The following is a 14,155-nucleotide window of genomic DNA, read 5'->3' as shown; positions in this document are numbered from 1 at the left end:
AGTTAAATTAGTTGGCTATAACTATTGCAAGTAGCCCTTCTCAATTATGCGTACATTCTGCAACTTTTTTTACTATAAGATTTCAACTTTATTCAATTGGTTGATTTGGATATTTAGATATAATTGAGGTTGGATACATGGATGAGATGAAGCTACAGGAAGGGCCAATCCTTCTGCCTTATCTTCTTAGTTGTTACCAAACAAAAGAAAGAGCAAGTGTACACACGTGTATGTTTTACTAAGTTTACGTTTTCCCTTTTCCATTTTTTTTTGTTTTAATTTTTTAAAGTATTTTAATTCTAACACAAAATTCAACTAATTATATATACGCATGATATATTTATGTCTTGGATCAATCAGTTATTATATTTTAGGCCAGAAATTATAATTATTAATTATTAGTCCATTCTTTTTATTTAAACTCATCATCATTTGGCTTAAAAAATATTATGTATATATTAAAATTAATTACCATATCTCATTGTATAAATATATGTATTATTTAATTAATTTTTTATATAAATTTATATTTTAATATATATTTTATATTAATATTTAATTTTGATAATTAATTTTAATTATTATATACTTAATATGATTGTATAAAATATTATGGTCTGGTTTAATATTTTTTGGTGACATGAGAACAACAAAAAAACAAAATAAGCAAAGAAGAGAAAACTAAAGAGATGCGGGCATCTCCTCTGACACTAGAACATCGAAACTATTTTAGGGTTGAAGCTATTTATTGTAGTCGTGTTTGTTCCTTGCCACAATCCGGACTATGTGATCCGTTACAGAGTTTGCGGTGCACTGAATGAAACTAAGATTCACCATTCAATTCCTATTAATTAATAATCTCGGTAATTTTCATGATAATATCTCTGCCTTCTTTATCCATTGCATAAATCTTGTTTGGCCAAGAAAAAATGCTTTAAGAGAGTTAGTCTCACATATTACTTTTTTACAGCTATATTTTTAAGTCAGAATTAGATCTCACCAAATTACAAATAATTCATAACAATAAATATTCATTTTAAAAATAATTTCAGTACATTCTTTTATTCACTTATTTCTGTTAGTTCTTAGCAAACAACTAAAATCTGCAAAATTATTGTTAAGGAGGAGACTGGCATCACAGTTGACCTTAACAATAGTTCTTGAAAGAGATTTTTATAAGAAGTTTAAGATGATAGATGTTAAATTCTTTTCAGTTGACAAAATATTACAAAATTTTTGAACTGTATAATGACGAGCATAATTATTTTTGACGTGATCCAAGGATCATTATTATTAAAAATGTCATTGTTTCTATCAGGCCAAATCCACCACAAAGCACATGCAAAGAGAAATTTATTTTTCCTAGCATTTTTCCGAATCCAACCATACAGGTCTAAGTTCGAATTATTCATGAAGGAATTACTATCTAAGTAGTACCACACTTGAATGGTTTTGGAACACGTAAGACAATACTCTATCTTCAATACTAAGATTCCACAGCTGACAAAGAGAGAGAAAGTGAGTCCTCTTCGAAAAGTCTTGAGTAGATAGGTCATTTTGAAAAGCCAACCAAATTAGAAGCTTGATTTTTTCAAGAATTCTCAATCTCCAAAATCATAGCCAATCACCATTCATGGGTCAATCTAAATACTGCTTACGAAGCCACTCATAATCACTTGCAGCAGAATAAGTTCGAGATGAGAAAGCTTTCTAAAACCAAGAAAGATCTTCGCTTGCCAAATAATTAACCAGGTTAAAAAGATTCAGCAAATCACAAATGTAATTCAGAACAAGAGTGGAAAGCGTGTGTCATTGTCATTGATCGTTAATCCAAACATCATTAATAGTTAATTGTGTGTCAGAAATGTGAACAAAAGAAATCAGATTCGCTAAGAGGCCACAAGAGAGCCAATTGCTATACCAAAAGCTCTGGTTCAAGCCTCCCACACACCAACCAAAACCATCTTTGATTTTTGACATAATTTTCGAGATATTCTTTCAAATACTAGAAGCATTAAAATTTGCTTTGAAGTTCGGATTTAACTCTCCTTTCAGATATTTAGCTAATATGATCCGAACCAGAGCTTATCTTGATTTCGAAAGAGGTTCCAAACAAGTTTTTCTATCAAAACTAAATTAAAACACGTAGTATGCCTAATTCCAAGACCCCAAGCTTCTTCGGCAACAAAACTTTATTCTAATGAACTAAATTTAGACATCTCCCTCAAACCTTATCTTTACAAAAAAATTGCCTAAAAATAGAATCAATCTTCTTAAAAAAGATGAGAAAAATAAAGATACTTGCATTTGGTAAATAAGTAGGGGAGAAACAATCGACTTGATAAGGCACACTCTTCCCGCTTTATTTAGCAGTCTCCCTTTTCAGTTTGCAAATCTGCTCTTAATCTTTTTCAATGATTCATTAAATATAGCTTGGGAAGATCTTGGATGGCCAAAGTTGACCCCTAAATACTTGCTAATGTCATGAGTGAAACGAATTTGCGAAATATCAGGTAAGACCTCCCATCTCCTATTAAAAACATTTACAGAACAAATAGCTTTTGATTTATCAAAGTTGACTTTTATCCCTGATGGTTTAGAAAAAAGGAACATAGTGTGCATGATATTTTGGACTTGGCTTTTAGTAGCTTTACAAAAGAATAGAAGATCATCAGCGAACATCAAATACGACTCTCTAAGACCTCCCCTCGAAACTGCCACCGCCTCCCAAGCACCCTCTTCTACCTAGTTTTGAATAAAACAAGCCAATGAAAAGAATTATGAGCCTGCCACAATAAAACACACATTAAACAATATTAGATTTTCAATCCAAATAAATATTTGTCATTATTTATATACCCAAAATCATCTTAGACTTAACAATTTCAACAGAGTAAAAATTCAAATTCTCTCAAAATCTCTTCATTGAATCATAAGTGACATGAATTTCAATGAAAATAATAAAAAAAAAGGTTTATATTTCTTTATTAACTCTGATCAATGAACACGGGATATTTTATTCGATGCCCTGTCACATTCTAACAAAATATTTAAAGGCACACAATCTATAAAAAAAAAAAAAAAACAACAAAAAATGTTAGAATGTAGCATACCTTGACTTTACGCCGAAGGTCTCCTATCTGTGGATTGGTACTCTCGCTTTTCTTGGTCCCATCTCCATGACTTTTGTTACTTCTTTGAACTTTAGTATAATCGTCAATAGGTGAGCTTAAAGAGAAGCTGGTCTCCTACTCTTATGATTAGAAGTCACATATGAAGTTACTTGATCTTTTCCATGGTCTGGTTTAGTTTGAAGGGTGTGATTTTTTTCCCCCATTACTACAATAATAATTTCCGGTTAGTTTCCACTTTCCACTACTATTTGGTCGAAAATATGTTGCTTGCTTTTTGTTTCTCAAATAATGCAATTGGTCGTCTATAGTTTAATTTAGTTTCAGAGTAGCATCATCTTTGATAGTTAAGTTAATTGTATATGTCACCTTAGTATATGACTATGTCATGTGCTTCGGCACCTATTTAATTATTTATTCCGAAGTGGCCCACACTGCATTGGAATAATCATAATCATCTGATAAATAATAGATACTAGAGCACCTTTCATGACTCTGGTTGTTTCAGTACGAATTAGAATATACTAGCTATTTATTATTTTTTTCCCCTAATTTTTTAATGGTATCTTTTGATTCGGTGTGGTTGTAAATTAAAAATTCTATTTAAATTTTTTTATTGATCAATAAATTACAGTATATATAAAATAAAGATTTAATTATTCTTGATCCTTATAATTTTATAAAATTTTTAATTAGGTTTTTATATATTTTTTAATTGGTTTTTGTATCAATTTTATTTTTTAATTAGATCCCTCTTATTAGTAGTAATTGATTTAATTGTACAGAAATCTAACTAAAAAAAATTAGTACAGAAATTCAAATAAAAAAAATATAGAGATTCAATTAAAAAAAATTTGGTATAGAGACTCAATTAAAAAAAAAAAAATATAAAAAATTAGAGATTTAATTAAAAATTTTGTAAAACTATAAAAATTAACATATTAATTAAATCTTAAAATAAAATATAAATTTTTAATATTTATTTAAGTAAATAAGTAAATTGATGATCATTCGATTAATCTAATCTAATTACTTTCTTGTCTAGCTAGTGTATGTGTATGTGTTCATATATAATGAATGATTGAAGCATGATAATACACGAAATGAATTTGCAAAGTTTAAAATATATCACTTATTAATTAAGGATATTGTTGTTAGTGCTCTATGGATACCTTATTAATACATACACACACACACACAAAAATTAATAAGCTTTCAATATGGTAAGTATTCTACAAAAATCTCAACTTTAATTTTAATGCGACATATTTATTTTTAGAATTATTATGTTACTTCTAATAATTAAATTCATTATAGATCAACCTTTTAATATTTTTTACTCTAAGTCTCATGTTTTATATTATCATTTAATTTTGATTAGGATCATTTGTAAAAGAAAAATAAAACAGGTCAATGAATATAATATTTAAAACCAATTCAATTTATCTATATATCTACACAACAATTACTTCATTTTCAAGAGTTCGAGTGAGTAAAGATTCCATATCCTTCTTTAAAAGTTGACTGTTCCTATTTCATCATCACTTTAAGATAAATTTCAGACTACATTTAGAAAAGAGAATAAGACTAAAAAATAAAGATGGAGAGGCAGAAATTAAAAAAAAATAAATTAAATTTTTTATTATATTTAGTATAAAATATACTAAATTAAATTATTTTTAAATATTATATTTAATTTAATATAAATATAAAAATTAAAAAATAAATTTTAAATTTTAAAAATTATAAAACAAATATTTAAAAAATATTAAAATTTTAATCTTCAGTCTCAATTAGTCTTTTCGGTCTCTGTTTTTTAAAAATAATAAATAAATTTAAATTTTATATCTCCAAACTAAAATTTTATTTTTAATTTGTAATCATCAAATATAATATTAAGTAATAATGTCTCAATTTCAGTTTCAGATCTTCAACTTAATTATTAGTTAGACTGCTGTGCGCCATGAATATTCCATGTCCTCAAATAATTGAAGCATCTTGATCACTGCACGATTCTTTGGGTGGATTCAGGAAATACAAGGTTGTATTACTAAATAATTGACAAGAGCAAGTAAGTACTGAACTGCTTATAGAGGTGAAAATGAATAAGATAAAGTAGGATTTGGATCTAAATTTAATCTTATTTATGAATTGAGATTTTATATAAATTTAACTTTACCTTATCTATCGATTGAGAATATCTCAATCTTAATCTTAGTCATTCTTAATATATGGATATCCAATTTTACTTGTGAATTATAAAAAATATGTAATATTATTATATAACTTAATAATAATTTTAAATAAAATTGATTTTTATATAAAAAATATTAAATTATCAATTAATAATATTTTTTTAATGTTTAAAAATCTTTTTTATTTTATGAAAAATTTTTAATTTAACATCTACTTAAAACATAATTTTATATAAATATATATATATATATAGAGAGAGTGCAATTTGGTCAGATAAATTAAGATTCAACTTGTATTTTATCTAACTCATACAAAAATTTTATCCACATTCTATTTAACATGTTACAAATTAAATTAGCAATCTTATTCCACTAAATTAAATCGAGTTGAGTATTGACAAATAGAATACACATTACCACTCTTAAGTACTGATGTCATTGCAGTTGAAATAATTTAAAAAAATAAATATCTCAAATGAAAAGTAGTGGTGGAATAATTGATTCAGCTAATAATTAATTAAGAGAAAACTAATTGAGTGAGTGCCAGGGGTGGGGGCAAAGCACGCACAAAATGTAACGGGTATGTTGTGGGATGACGTCGTTTTCAAGGGCACAAATGTAGGAGAAAAGACCAATACACTTTTAATGGTTCAAGCCATGGCATCACTATGAGAAGTGAGTCTTAAACATGATTCTTTGGAATCTCACTGATAAAAATTTTATATCATAAGCTATTCAAACTATGATGTGATGATTGATTGAATCAAAAAAATTAAGAAAGAAAAAATAATAAATTATTCTCATTTTAAAAAGAATAAAAAATTTTTTAAAAAATATTTATTGAGTTATTATCTTTATATATTATGTACTTCTTATGTACTTTTACCATATAAAAAAATTACAAATAAAAAAATAATTTAGATAACACCCACTCTAAATTTTAATTAATTTAATTCAGACAAAATTGATAATTAAAAATTATTACCGCTTTAAACCAAATAATCCACATATACTAAGATAGCAATGAAGTTTTAAAAAAAAAAAGTTTAATGAAGAGAGAGTGATCATACAAAAATTGTTTGCTTAAATTCATATAAAGACTTTTATCATTTGTAGATTAAACCTGATTATGTTATTATTAGGTTTCCAGTGAGAGAAATAAAACTGAAAGAGAAAATGCTTTTTAGAATTATATTAGAAGTCTATATACAAGAGGCTTTTTCTGCTATATATACAAATAGGGGTCACACACACTTATCATATCAAGTGCTACCCTTTCTCAGTTACACTACTAACACCCCCCCCCTCAAACTTTGGGGGAGTGAACTACTGACCCTAAGTTTGCCTTTAAAAAATTCAAACAACCTAGAAGATAATGGTTTTGTTAACACATCTGCAATTTGATCAAGTGCATGAATGTTAACTACAAATAGTTCTTTCTTATTCACCATTTCTCGTAATGAATGCAAGTCTAATTCCAAATGCTTGCAACGGCTATGGAGAACTGGATTGGCTGCAAGCATACACGCACTCTGGTTGTCACAGTAAATTGTTGGAGCAATCTTTTGAGATACCCCAGTTCACTGAGAAGATGCTGTAGTGACACAAGTTTAGACTGCACGGAAGCCAACGCACGATACTCAGCCTCTGTGCTACTATGGCTGACTTTAGATTGTTTCTGGCACTTCCAAGAAATTAGATTTGTTCCTAGATATACACAGTAGCCTGTGACAGACTGCCGGTCATCGAGATCACTTGCCCAATCTGCATCGGCAAAACCCAAGAGTCTAAAATCAGTACACTTTGAAAAGATAATCCCATTACTTACCGTTCCTTTCAAATACCGCAAGATCCTCTTCACTGCTTTCCAGTGATTAAGAGTGGGGTTGTGCATAAATTGTGAAACTCTATTCACAGAAAATGCAAGATCAGGCCTTGTCATAGTCAAATATTGGAGAGCCCCTACTATAGAACGATAAAGCTTCGGATCAGAGCAAGGTTCAGAATCATTTGTATAGAGTTTCAAATTCCCAACCATGGGAGTAGGCAAGGCATTTGCCGTTTCCATGTTGGCCTTTTTTAAAATTTTCATTGCATATTTTCTTTGAGATAGGTGTACACGTCCTCCCTGCAAATAAGAAAATTCTATACCAAGAAAAAAATTTAAATTACCAAGATCTTTAAGAGGGAAAATTGTATTGAGTTGCTTAATTAATAGATCAATTTCATTAGCATCATTTCCAGTGACAACAATGTCATCGACATATACTAACATGTATACTACTGATTTGGTATTTTTCCTTACAAACAGGGAAATATCATATCGAGTACTTTCAAACCCAAACTTTGTCAATGTTTCTTTCAAAGTTAAGTACCATGCCCGTGGCGCCTGTTTCAGGCCATATAGGGCCCTATTCAGCTTGCATACCAGGTTAGTATTGCTATCCTCATAGCCTTGTGGTTGAGTCATAAAAACCTGTTCCATTAAAATTCCATTTAAAAAAGCATTATTAAAATCAAACTGACGTAGAACCCATCCTTGTGTGATGGCCAGAGTAAGTACAACACGAACAGAAGAAGGTCTTATCACAGGGCTATATATCTGCTCATAGTCTATGCCTTCGGTTTGATGAAAATCTTTGGCAACAAGACGAGCTTTATAACGAACAACCTCACCATTAGTGTTTCGTTTAATGACAAAAACCCACTTGCTCCCTACTATAGTTGCATTCGATGGGGGAGTCACAAGACACCAAGTATTGCATTGCCTTAGTGCTTTAAGCTCAGTGTCCATAGCCTCCTTCCAGTGAGGGGTTTGGATAGCTTGAGCAACAGTTGTAGGTACTTGTTGTTTAAGATCAATATCAATATGTGTAATATAGGACTTTGGCTTGTGTGTACTCGCCTTTGATCTTGTTACCATATTGTGTATATTGGTGGTTGGATGAGGAACCTTACTTAGAGGGGGATCAAGTCCCTGACCAATGGCCTCACTATGCATAGAGACATTAGTCTCTAAAACTGGGTTAGGAGTAACACTAGTGTCCTGCACGCTAGTAGGTGTAGGTGATTGCAAATGTGTAGGTGTTCCACCAGTTTGAGTGTGATTTGAGAACGAGTTACTTGTGACGGTAGTATTTGATGGCTTTAATGTGGAGGGTAAGCTGTAATAAGCATCAGTAATATAGCTAGGAACAGATTCAGTGTTAGTAATATGAGCAGAAGAATTTTGAAACAAATCATGATAAGGAAAACTCAACTCATCAAAGATCACATGGCGAGACATATAAACTTTTCCAGACTTACTCATACATTTATATCCATGAAATTTAGTGTCATAGCCTAAAAATAAACATTTCTCAGAGCGATATTCAAGTTTATGCTTATTGTATGGTCGAAGAAATGGAAAACAAGTACACCCAAACACCTTTAACGCACTATAATCTGGTTTTCGATTATGCAATTTTTCAAATGGTGACATAAAATCAAGAACAACAGTAGGTAGTCTATTCATTATATGAACAGCAGTAGCAAAAGTATCTTCCCAAAATTGCATGAGAAGAGATGCTGTTGCCAATAATGAAAGACCAATCTCAACTATACTTCTATGTCTTCTCTCTACACTACCCTGCTGTTGATGTGTATATGGACATGAGAGTCTATGTCTAATACCATTATCAGTTAAAAAGGTAGTGAAGGCAGCAGATACAAATTCTCTTCCATTATCTGTCTGCAAAGATTTTAATTTATGTCCAGTCATCATCTCCATTTGATTTTTAAAATTCTGAAGGACATTAAGAGCTTAGGACTTATTAGTCAACAAGTAAATATATGTATATTTAGTACATGCATCTACAAAACTAATGTAATATTTCATACAATTTCTAGATGCAATAGGGGATGGTCCCCATATGTCAACAAAGATTAACTCTAGAGGAAAATTATATGTAGTATTAGAATCACTAAAAGATAAAGCATGAATCTTAGAAATAGAACAGATTTCACAAATTTTAGAATGAGCTGGTTTTGTAGGTAAAGGAATATCACATTGTTTAAGAACACGAAAGAGATTATTCATTGAAGTGTGGCCCAATCGTTTGTGTCAAATTTTTACATCATGAACACTTGTACAAGTTGCTGTTAAAACAGCATTTTGATTGCTAAAACTATGCTTAAAGTTGTTTGAATTACAATGAAAATTTAAAGAAGAAGGAAAATTTGTAGTAGCAGTATGAGAGTTATTATGTAATTGGGTTTCAGACAGAGAAACTGATTTTGGCACATAAAGATCATCAAATGTATAGATGCCATTCTTAGTGATTCCCTGAAGAAGAGGGGCCCGAGTTACCTGATCACGAATGGTACAATGATAAGGCCAAAATTCAAAGAAAACACCATTTTCTTGAGCAAATTTCGAAACACTAAGTAAGTTTTGTGTGATTGTTGGAACATATAATAAATTTGTCAATTTAAAGCCAAGGTTGTTGTTTTTATTAACGAGAAAAAAGGAACCAGATTTATGAATAGAAATACCTGCACCATTACCTACAAAAAGTTGCTCATGATCAAGATTGCTTGGAGAATGAGAGAGCAAATTGTTGGGGTCGGCAGTGACATGATGCGATGCTCCTGAGTCAGCATACCAGGATAAGTCTCCAATGGAGGATATTGTAGACATATATGCTTGTGGCTGATGGAATGATGCAGAAGGTGATGGAGGACATGTATTGGAAAAGGGGAATTGTGGTGGAGGAGTGGAACGTGGTGGGTTTGGTTGGAACTGCTGATCAAAGCGATGGTAGCAGCTCCATGCTGCATGACCTACCCTGCCACAAATTTGGCAGATTGTTCTTGGAGGTTGCCATGAGCTTCGACCACCCCTTTGGGATCTACCGCCACCACGACCTCGTCTTGCACCCATTCCTCTAGTTGATGACGGCAAGAAAGCTTGTGTGAAGTTTGCCACGGGAATTGATGAGGATGGAGTCTTGAATCTATCAAGCATATCATCATATGCTTGAAGAAAGGATTCTGCCTCACTAATAGAGAAAGTGCCCAATCTGGACATGATAGAAGTTATGTAACCACTATAATCCTCAGGCAATCCATCAGTAATAGCTTGGATATGATCATCATCATCCAATTGGTACCCAATAGCAGAAAGGGAATCAACTAGCTTTTGAATTTTGGAGAGATAATCATGAACAGTACCTGTTTTCTTGACACATTTTAATTGGGATTTCAAGCTTTAAATTCTTGTCTTGGATGTTGAGGAGAAGTAGGTGATGATGGTGGTCCACGCATCACAGAAGCGGGCACAATGAACAATCTTGTTCTTGTATGATGTAGTCATTGAAGCCATGAGCCATGTGGTAAGGGAGAGATAATCTTGCTTCTAGATCTTGAATGCTTCAGTTTCTTGTAGCAGATCTGTTGAAGTCTCTGTTGCAGAATCGGATTTGGTTGTTGTATCAACTTTTGATGCTGCTGCAGGCGGAGACTTCGTCACCGGTTCAAATCTCTTAGGAGCATTAGCCCAATCAAGATGAGTCTCCATTGAAAGACTCTGAATTGTGAGCCATGCTTGATGGCGCCATGTGTTGAAATTGTTGTCATCAAGCTTTTCAGCGATGGGAATGAGAGGTTGTTTTGTTGATGATGAAGCAGAAATGAGGAAGGCCATGATCAAGAACTTGATCTTGAGGCTCTGATACCATATTAGGTTTTCAGTGAGAGAAATGAAACTGAAAGAGAAAATGTTTTTTGGAATTGTATTAGAAGTCTATGTACAAGAGATTTTTTCTGCTATATATACAAACAGGGGTCACACACACTTATCATATCAAGTGCTACCCTTTCTCAGTTACACTACTAACAGTTATGAGGTTGCTGCTGCACACTTTTATTTTTGATCAACTCTAACAAAAAAAATTTTTACTCTTTTTTTAATGGCGAGTGCGGTGGTTGCTGCAAGATCATCAAATGTTGTTGCAAAGAGGCTAAGCTGCTTTGTGAAAGTAGCTGCCGGTGTAAAATAGCCGATTGCGAGAACCGTGAACCGACCAAGTCAGATTTGCTATTGTCCTAGTGGTTAGTGCATGAGTGAGACATGTCGATGTATTCGATTGGAGTTGGCCTGTCATGATAGGTGTATGTGTGCTCTTGGCAACAATTGCCAAAATCCACATTATGCACAGAATCTGGCCAATGAGGCCAATTAGTTTAAAGCGGTTTAAGGTTGACGAGGGGTGGCAGTTTAGATGTGATGAGAGATTGCAAGGATTTTAGAATTTTTTTATGTTATGTTTAGAGGATTGGTTAATGTGACACTTATATCTGCATGTTTATTACAAAGTTTTAAAAACCTATTGAAACCTATTAATTAGAAGAGAGACATTAGTAAAACAAAGAAATTGCAATTAATATCTTCATCGAATTAATAATTACATTTTAAACATTTGATATAAAAAAATGTTACTTAGATTATTTTTTATTTGTAATTTTTTTATATAGTAAAAGTACATAAAGAGTACATAGTATATAAGGGTTAATAACTTAACAAATAATTTTTAAGAAATTTTTCATTTTTTTAAGATGAGAACAACTTATTCTTTTTCCTCTCTTAATCCCTTCTAATTCATCAAACTATCAACATCACATTTTGATTGTTTTCTACGCTCACCGCCCTATAATGAAAATTTCATGGCCTAAGCTATTCAAGCTATGATGTGATAATTTGATGAATCAGAAGGAATTAAGAGAGAAAAAAAATAAATTATTCTCATTTTGAAAAGAATAAAAAATTACTTAAAGAATATTTGTTGAGTTATTATCCCTTATATATTATGTATTCCTTATATATTTTTATTATATAAAAAAAATTACAAATAAAAAAATAATCTAAATAACACTCACACTAAATTTTAATTAATTTGATTTAAGCAAATTTAATAATTAAAAATTATTATATAATAATTTAATTAAATAAATTAAAATTTTTAATAATTTTTAATTATTAATTTTATATAAAAATAACTGCATCTTACTTAAATTTGTGCTCAACTCCTCCTTCTGCTCAGTCCTACTTATTGTTCAGTCCATTTTGAAGATATATTATATTCACTTAAAGTCAAAACAATAATGAAAGCAACACATTTTTTAATGTTGTTGTAAAATAAATAAAAGATATATAAAATAAAGATGGATAGATAGAAGACTCTAGTATTAAAATAATTAGCTCAATAATGATCTATATATATATAATAATATTATATGTTGTAATATGTATATATATATATAAAGATAGAAAGGAGTATAAAAAGTAAAGAGAGAGAGAATTGCATAAATATATATATATATATATAAAGATAGAAAGGAATATAAAAAATAAAGAGAGAGATAATAGCATTTGCTTTTTGTTTTTTATTATTGCTGTTGTGTGTGTAAAAACTATTTGCCTCGTCTATGCTTTTATAAGCAAATAAATTCAACTTTTCAAACTATATTAATTGCTTTGTCATGTGAATTGTTCCTTTTAGCATAGGAAAAATAAGCCTTCCATGGTCATCCATTCTTATCGTAACACTCCCCCTTGGATGACCATTTAGGATTATTGCCTCATTAAAACCTTACTAAAGAAAAACCTTGTGGGAAAAACCTTAGTGAAGGAAAAAGAGTACAATATCGTTTGTGATGGGGACTGCCTCATTAAAAACCTTGTCAAGAAAAAACCCAATGGAAAAAAAAGCTTGACCAAGGAAAAAAGAGTACAGTCTCCCCCTTATGCCGACATCATTTAATATCTCGAAATCAGCGCATCCCAATCTCATGTACTAATCTTTCAAAAGAGGATTTTGGGAGTGACTTTGTAAATAAATCTGCCAGATTGTCACTTGAGCGGATCTGTTGGACATCAATTGTCCCTTGATTTTGAAGATCATGAGTGAAGAAGAATTTGGGAGAAATATGCTTCGTTCTATCACCTTTGATGTATCCACCCTTAAGTTGAGCAATGCATGCTATATTATCTTCAAACAGGACAGTTGGAGCTATCTTATGATCAATCAGTCCACATGATGACAGAATATATTGAATCAGACTCCTCAGCCAAAAACACTCGCGACTAGCTTCATAAATCGCCAGTATTTCGGCATGATAAGAGGATGTTGTAGCAATTGTCTATTTCGTGGACCTCCATGATATAGCTGTTCCACCATATGTAAACAGGTATCCTGTTTGAGATATCCCTTTATATGGATCAGACAAGTATCCGGCATCTGCATAGCCAACTAGTTCTGACTTGGATCTGTAGGGATAAAATAATCCCATATCAACCGTTTCATGAAGATATCGAAAGATCTGTTTGATTCCACTCCAATGTCTTCTGGTTGGAGAGGAACTATATCTTGCTAGTAAATTCACAGCAAATGATATATCGGGTCGTGTATTATTAGCAAGATACATTAGCGCTCCAATGGTACTAAGATATGGTACTTCAGGACCAAGGATATCTTCATTCTCTTCTTTAGGACGGAATTGATCATTTTCCACATCCAAAGATCTTACGATCATTGGAGTACTTAATGGATGTGACTTATCCATATAAAATCTCTTCAAGATCTTTTCTGTGTATGTTGTTTGATGAATAAAGATCTCACTTTTTATATGCTCGATCTGCAGGCCGAGATAAAATTTAGTTCTTCCAAGATCTTTCATCTCAAATTCTTCTTTTAGAGTTTTTATAATTGTTGGAATCTCTTTAGGAGTCCCAATGATATTTAAATCATCAACGTACACAGCAATTATAATGAACCCAGATGTAGTTTTCTT

Source organism: Arachis hypogaea, chromosome 8 (genome assembly GCF_003086295.3).
Source record: "Arachis hypogaea cultivar Tifrunner chromosome 8, arahy.Tifrunner.gnm2.J5K5, whole genome shotgun sequence".
In the NCBI taxonomy this organism is placed as follows: domain Eukaryota; kingdom Viridiplantae; phylum Streptophyta; class Magnoliopsida; order Fabales; family Fabaceae; genus Arachis; species Arachis hypogaea.
Note: the sequence above shows the minus strand (reverse complement) of the source record.